The sequence below is a fragment of the Amblyomma maculatum genome, chromosome 4, assembly GCF_055883805.1.
Source record: "Amblyomma maculatum isolate TAMU_Amacu chromosome 4, ASM5588380v1, whole genome shotgun sequence".
NCBI lineage: Eukaryota > Metazoa > Arthropoda > Arachnida > Ixodida > Ixodidae > Amblyomma > Amblyomma maculatum.
Window position 1 is genome coordinate 113,947,564 of NC_139347.1, and position 8,289 is coordinate 113,955,852.

At 45.4% G+C, this 8,289-nt stretch overlaps 1 long non-coding RNA gene across 1 annotated transcript; it reads right to left on the reverse strand.

Annotated features, from left to right (window-relative positions):
• Positions 1 to 798: 798 nt before the first annotated feature.
• On the reverse strand, positions 799 to 7,387 carry LOC146191980 (uncharacterized). Its single transcript, XR_014706728.1, has 2 exons — positions 5,729 to 7,387; positions 799 to 1,160 (listed from the first exon to the last, which is right to left on the reverse strand). It is a non-coding gene; the product is annotated as an uncharacterized LOC146191980 (long non-coding RNA).
• Between the last annotated feature and the right edge of the window lie 902 nt (positions 7,388 to 8,289).

Sequence of the window (8,289 nt, forward strand, 5' to 3'; positions counted from 1 at the left end):
GGGTGACGTATGACCTCTGGGGGGAGGCTCGAGAAATTGCGTTTGGATTTGCGCGACAGACGCCTCTTGATTACTCTGGCGTGTTTCGAGCGCCGCCACGCGGTCAGAAATGTTCTTCATCCACGTTTGAGTTGCAGAGCGGAATGTGTTAAGTGTTAGAGTAGAGCTGCTGGAGCTGCATCACACGGCGCGTGGTAACACAGCCAGCATCAGAACAAAGGTCCTACGTTGTACGTCTTGCTTGTCCTCTGTCGGTTTGTACAACGTAGGACCTTTGTTCTGATGCTGGCTGTGTTACCACCCCAGACGGCCATAGACGTCCGACGGTCGACCGACGGACGTCCGTTTTCGGACCTTCGGACATCCGACGGAAGTCCGGTTATGTTCGATATACGTACAGCGGACGTCCGTCGGACTATCGTTCGTGGATCCGGATCGCGTCCCACGGACGTCCGACGGGCAGCCGGAGGCGGACATTCGGACGTTTCCCGGAACATGCTTGCAGGGCCCGCTATTGGTGTAAAAACTTGCAAATAACATTCGTGTAAAGCTCAGCAAGCATGTGCCATGGAAATTTCAGTCACATACTAGTGATCAATGCCTTTGTCGTGAGAGTAAAGCAGACAATAGAATATGAAACAGGTTCAAGTTTCCTGTTGTCTGCTTTACTTTCACACACAAAGCACTGAACAGTAGTGTGCAATTAAAACTTCCATCAAAGAGGCACATATGCTAGCTGAGCTTTACACAAATGCACCATTCCTGAAAACATGCTAAGTGCATAGGCATACCAGCATACGAGGTTGTAAAGCATTTTTTTTTTTGCTTTATTGCAAAAACTGCATGCATAAATAGTCTACACTAAAAAAATATCGATGTTAAGGAATGGCATGGTAAAATGCAGGCCAACTGGAGTATTAAGAATCTACTTGAATAATTTTTTTTAATTATCCTTGGCCGTGACAGCTCTTCCCTTGGGGAGGTGGTGGAGGAAAAGGTATTTATTGAAACCTAATATTTCGGAATTAGCGAGGATCGAGTTCTCTGTGGGCGGCCTCCGCAGGCCGGGATTCCAGGAGCAGTTACTATCCTGTGCATTTTCTCAATCAGCTGTTGCTGGTCTTTCAGGCCTAAGATGGAAAGAGCAGGCTGGGCTCCTCCTGCAATAGAAGGGAAAATGAAATTCAAGTTATCTGTGCTGAACTTTGATTACACATCTCCAAGGGCAACTGCCAGTTTCTCTCAATTGCTTTTTCCAGATGGCACTGTACGCATGCATCTCCATTCAGAACTGTCACATACTATATAGAAAGGTCATATAACTGCAGCAAAACGCATGCAGAATAACAAAAGATACAAACGTAGTTTGACCAGAACCTGGCATTCAGTATTTTAATGTTTTTATGTCGTCTTTTTGAACATGCCACCCTGACCAAACATGGCATGTTATGCTTGCTGCTATGCGCCCTCCGCAATGCCCAAGACATGGAGTGCACATGCAGAGAAACTAAGCATAAAGGATGCTGTATATGAACATAAAGCACAGCCAGAGCATTGCAGTATTACACAGGTACGCATTGGCGGCAGAAACCTGCATTTTGGGCGGTTTAACAGGCAGATTTCTAAAGTCATTGTTCCTGCTCTGAAAAGAAGTGATCAATAATAACATCATTTAAAATTGTTACCTTTTTGTTCTGTAAACTGCACATTTCGCTGGTTTCCATGTACCCTCTACCGAAGACATTCCCTGGACGTGTCGGGGGTATATCGACATCAACATCTAGGCTACAAGCGTATAGAAAGCGTCTCCTTAGAGCAGCTGCGACGAAGCAACTTATCTGATAACATGCAAGCTGCTGCAGCAGAATAAAGATACACATTTGACATGTGGCTAAAGCCCAATGTGGAAGCATAGCCCGCCGCAGTGATTGCGCAGTGTTCATGCTTCTACAAGAGTAAAAGTAAAGTTATTTGTTTACCCACAGCGCTATATGTGACATTACAATAGCAAGGCTTATAGTTACACAAAACACAAAAAGCTGACAACCACAAGCTCTTGATGTATTACCGGCAGCATGCAGCATGGATGTTAGTTACTGAAATATGGTTGCAGAATTCTGGCAACCAGCTGTGCATGTATGTCATGGATTTCTCAACTACGCACAACAAATTACAAAAAAAATAATGGTATTTATAAATGCAGCCAGCTGCTCACAAGAAACACTGTAGCTTTTTTATGGGGAAGGTAGTGGGCGCCAAAGAAACTGCCCCTGTAAAGGCGCCTAATTTGCCCCTATGTAATATCGGGGACAAGTGTGTGGACTACACAAACTGCAATCAAAGCACATAACTTTCACATCGACCAGGAAACTCGGACCATACTTGTCGATGTGAAAGTTGAACGTCAGTTCTTTCATGTGTGCAAGAGAAATAAGGTCACAACTCGTTTACATCGCGATTCTAGTCCAAAATCTAGACATACTGTCCAGAGACTTTCGCCCCCGCAGTATAAGCCACCACTTGGGTAAGAGATTAGTAAAAGAAGTGTATAAAAGACATTAGTGCTGTTGGACAGCCATAGCTATAAAAATGGTATTGACATTGGAGTACTGCCTTAAGGCGGGGCCTAGGGCATTACAAAAGCAAGAGTTAGTGTCCGCTGGTCCTCATTTGAACGAACAAAAAGAGGGGGGGGGGGAAGAAATCTACCTCAACTACATGTTTTGAGTGACACCAAGCCGCAGTTAGTATTAAAGATATCACACAGTTTTGTGGAAAATTTGGGAGCGCTTTGCTGCTTTCTTACAGGATTGGACAAAAGAGCTCACCATCTTCAGAAAGGCACGTTATATAGAAATGAAAATAGTGAATTTACTGCATCTGGCCACAACAACTTGCACACGGAGAGGAAGATGAACTGAAAATTTTATACATGAATGTACGTATTTACAACAGGTGAAACAATGACCATGATCTATGCCGAAGAGGAAAGAGATCAAAATCTAGCTCAGAACAAGTTCTCCAGGTCGCGGGGCCGTTTCATTAACTTCGGGACTCCGCCCACATTTCTCATCCCCAATGACAACGAACTCACACATGACTGGCTAACAAACATTTTGGCATGTCTTTCCACTTTCATAAGTTCTTCACCCTCTCCCTAATACAAGCAATGCAAAAGGGACAACAAATTTGTTTCACAAGAAACAGAATTCAGAGAATGGACCTCGAAATGATTGGCTCACTAGGTCACATGCCAAACTCTCTCCCCTAGGAAAAAAAAAAGAAAAAAAAAATTAGAACCCATCAAAACGGTGTCCCACGTGCGCAACCATTGCCCAAAGCTTGCATCCTTGGCGGCTCCTTTTACAGGGCAATTATTGCAATTATTGGCGTCCGAGTCAGCACATTGCGGACCACATCAGAAGAGCCAACCCACATCCTCCCACTCCACATCATACCGTCACTGTTACACACTTGCCCTTTTTCAACGCCGCCATCTCCCACCATTGTTGACATCCAGGGTTGGAATCCTCAACGAGACCCCACTCAGCGCGCCTGCACTGAATAATTGTCACTTTTATGGGCTCCCAAACAAGGAAGAGGGCCTTACACCCTTCAACCTGACAGTGTTTTTTCTTTGAACGATAAGCAGTTCTTCCAAAAGAGGTGCTCGTTTCAAAGCTGTGCTGCCTCCGGGTGATGGGTCCAGTCAGCGTACTAAGGACCCCTTAGTTGTATACTGTTCGTAAAGCTCCTTAAATAAAAATGAGCCCCCTACATGACACAGCAACGAGAACAAACCGCCTGTCCCCGCGTCTTCGAGTGCGACAGCAAAGTCCTCGGAAGAGGGGACTTCTTTCCCTCTCTGCCTACGTTTCCGTTAAGCACTGTAGCTGCTGTAGCTGCCTCTCTGTGCGCGTCTCTCCGCCTCCTGTCCGAGGGCAAGTGGGAGACGACCGCAGCTGGGCATTGAACAGGTGACCCAAAAAGAGCAGACTAATAATGGTGCCTAGCATTCCCACCGATCCCTTACAGAAATCATTAAAGAAATGAAAGCAACACATCAGATAACGCTACAATGTTTCTAAGTGCAAAGTCGACAACTCCAAGTCATATAAATATATGTACATCTCCGCACATTAACTAGACAGAAACAGTGCAGAGTAAACTAATAATTCAGTGTCTAGCAACACTATTAAAAGGGGATAAAGGCCACAGGGGGCTGCGATTATTAGTACAGTTTTGCCTTTAAACTACAATAACATACTTGTTGCAAGCTTAAAATCAAAGATTCACACCTGTCCCACCCACAGCAATGGAACACACATCTGACTCAAGTCTGCAGAGAAAGAGCAAGCTAGACTATTGCAGACGCACCCTTGGTTATTTTTCTGGCATTTCTGAGGGTGAAGAATCTGACTTGTCAGTAGCATGTATATGAATAAGAATATTATGACAGTAAATGCATCAGATTTTCTGAAGTGGCTTTTCTTTGCTGACCACATATGAGGTGAGCTATAATTTATCCAACTTGGCCTAGGTTTATTCTATGAATAACAAAGCTATAGCAGGTACACAGTCGTTCACTCAGGCTGAACATGCGAGTGCATGGCATGCACTTTTTGAGATGCCACTGCATCCATTGCAGCTGCACACCGTAGCGAAGAGGCAGACAGCGTGAAGTACCAGCCTCTAGTCCCTCTACCACCACTGGGGTCCCAAACTAGGGACCCCTTTTTTTTGTCAGGGCAGGCCCCCTCAGGGTCAGCTAGTGAGTAACCTCCTGTATTTTTTATCTGATGGCAATGTTTTCCACCACCACCCACAATACGCAGCTGCGCATCGTAGCAGATGTGAAGCAACAGCTCCTGGTCCTTCTATGCATAAGCCACTTTGCCTTGATGCATGCCTGTGCACCATAGTAAAGAGGCAGACGACATGACGCAGCAGCTCATTGTACCTTTACACATGAGCCCCCCCCACTGTACTTCGATACGCACCATAGCAAATATACAGACTACGTCACACAGCAGCTCCTGGTCCCTCTATGCATAAGCCATTTTGCCTCAATACGCACCTGCGTACCTGAGCGAAGAGGCAGACGTGAAGCTGCAGCTCCTGGGCCCTCCATGCACAAGCCACTTAGCATCAATGCACAGCTGTGCACTGTAGTAAAGAGGCGAAGGACGTTAAGCAGCAGCTCCTGGTCCCTCTACACATCACCCATTTTGCCTCGATGCGCATCTGCACACCGTAACAAACAGCCAGATGTGACAAAGAAGCTCCTGGTTTCTCTACACATAAACCACTTTGCCTCAATGTACGTCTGCACACCGGAGCAAAGAGGCAGATGACGTTGAAGCTGGAGCGGCTGGTCCCTCTATGCACCAGCCACTTAGCCTTGATGCATGGCTGTGACGGATGCATTGCTATTTTGCAAACTGCATGCCACACATTCCCATTCAAGCTAAGAGTGGACGACTGTGTAAACGTAAAATACTGGTTATTTACTTCAATGGACAATGACAAAAAGTAACATGGTGGACAATGTAAAAAGAATTTGCTGCATAAAGTATGTTGAAACCAGTTCTACATCCTACATGTAAACAAGCTAAAACCTTAATGTCGAAGGGATGTCCTGTGTGTTTAAAATCATCACGCTCAAACAACTTCAACACTGACAATCATGATTCAATATTAATAATATAGATAATAATACAATACTCACTTTTAGCCATACCAAAGAAATGAGAATGCAAAGGGATGTTGCTGTTTTTCCCCCGTGGATGACAGTTTTCCATGTTCAAAGTGCTGCTTCCTGTTGGCCTACGAAATCGGCTACAGCAAATGGCATCTGAAAAATTTTTGGAAGCCTCATGCTAGTCTTCAATGAGAAAAGCATTGCCATACAGAAGCAGAACACAAATACTTTTACAACACACTAAAAGCACCAACTGCAGTGCTGTTTTTAGGATGACTTGGTAGAGGTTTTGCTGTAGCAAGCCAAATGTTAGCCTTCAATAAGGAAAGCATTCCCATACAGAAACAGAACACAAAAACTTCTACAACACATTAAAAGCATCAATTGCACAAATGCTTGTAAGATGACCAGGTACAGGTTTCCGCTATAGCCCACATCATGTGACCAGCGGTTATCAGAAGCCTTGTATGTGAGCATGATGCCCTAGATTCAATTTATGGCTATCACTGTATTAACAAGCATGGGTTTAAAGCTACTTTAATATGATAATCTAAGAACATGGTAAGAGCTTTCAGTGCGAGACATAAGCTCAGTATCATGCACTATAAGGTGCTGCATGGCTCTAGTGTAGCTTTGGCATTATCTCGCTGTCAATAATGCAGTGAAGTTTTGAGGAGCCTTTGAATATCTGTAAGGACAAAGCAACAACAATTTTGTTTTCATCGCACTTTTGCTCAACTCGTTTTTTTTTTTGTTTTTTTTTTTTTGTTTTTTTTTTGAGCCTGCGGCTTGCATGGCCTCCCAGTATGCCTGTTTTGCATAAAAGAAGGCGTTGCAGGCACCAGAGCTTACAGCCCAACTGTATCGCGGCGGCGGTATGTCAAATTCGTGCCAGAACAGCGCAGAACAACGGGTCAAGAAAGACAAGTGCTGGCTTTTTTTTTTCTCTCATCTCCTTGTCCGGTTGTTCTGCGCGGTTCGGTCCCACATGCATAACCAACATGCGCAAGGTGCTGTCCTGGTTTGTCAAAGCTGAAGGAGAGTACTAAACCTTTAGTTATTTAGTAGCTACAGCCGTTCCTTCTAGAAACTGTAGTTGCCGTAAAGCTCAAGAGAGAAAATCAGCGGCTGTCCATTAAAAAAAAAAAAAGAAAAAAAAAAAAAAGCTCGCGACGTTTTCACAAGTGTAGGCATGTCGCACGATAGGCTCGAGTGCAAAAGTTTTCTCGTATAGTTTTTACAACTCAGCACGTTGCGCATGGTTAACAAATTAACTCCTTTAAAGCTCGGGCAGGCACTCCTTTATCAGAGACAGAGAAGTTGCGCGGCTTACTGGCGCAGCGTCCAGTAATGCCGAGAAAGATGGCCCTCAGACTTGAGGCTGCCCTTTAGTTAGTCGGCGCGGAGCCATCCTGTCAGTCTCGCCTAAAACACTCGACCGTTCGGCTGCTGTACAGAGCTGTTTCCTTACCCAAAAGCTCACCACTATCGGTGCATCGAAAAGTTCCACTAAAGAAACAAAAGTTCGGTGAAATACTTACTTTGGAATCGGCGGGTGAACAAAGTGTGCCAGCCGCACCAAGCCACAGCAAAAACAATGCTAGCAGTGCATTACAGCCGTAGGTATTTGTAACTGCGCAGAAAATGCAGAACACGGAAACGTGAAGCCATCTTCCATGACTAAACTTCAACTTGTCAGGTGGATTGGATTGGCTCATTTCAAATTTTTTAGAGGATAGGTTCGGTTTCGTTCTTTTTGAGCTTGCTACTTGCTGCGTCTATTCAGCCACTGATTAAAATTTCACCGAAGCATCATGATAGAAAACTGTTTAATGGTCATTTACCTTTTAATCAAAAATTTTTGATGGAAGAATTCAATGATGAAACATGCGGAAAATAAAAAAAAAACTGTTTAATGGAAACGCTTTCTATCGCATCGATTCGCTCTGGCATCATATAATGCAGACTTGACGGCATTACTGATTTATACGCAGTTCAGACGAGCACGACGACTACAAACTATATCATAGCTGTGTAAAAGCAAATCCAGTGGCGGACGTACGGCGGCTGTCCGCTGGGCGAACGGATTCGACCATCCGCTTTCGTACGTACGCCGGAATTCCGGCGGACGTCCGAAATCGGCCGCCGAGTTGCGGCCGAGTTCGGTTGTCCGTCGGACGTCAGTGGCCGTCTGGGACGCCGTGTGATGCAGCTCCAGCGAGGATGCGCACCGCTGTGCCTGGTGGTAAGCGCTCTCGACGTACCTTTTCAGGTCAGGGGGCAGCCCATGCACAGTTGGCCATGATGTAGTGTAGAAGGTAGCCACCCTGGAAAGTGTTTCGTCTGACTGGATGCTTGCCATGATTCTGTCCAGCATTTGGTTTGAAGCAGGGAGCTGTCCAAGTGCTAATTCTTCAAACTCGCGCACTGCACTCTCGAGACATCTGCAACAGTTGCAGGACACGAGCACCACAAGAAGTGGACGTGTTTGTAAGCGACCAGAACGCCTGGACCTGTGAGATCAAACCTTTCCAGAAAGGGGGGTTTTGTGGGCGCCACTGACGACAGCGCCCCAAGCGGCAAGCTAA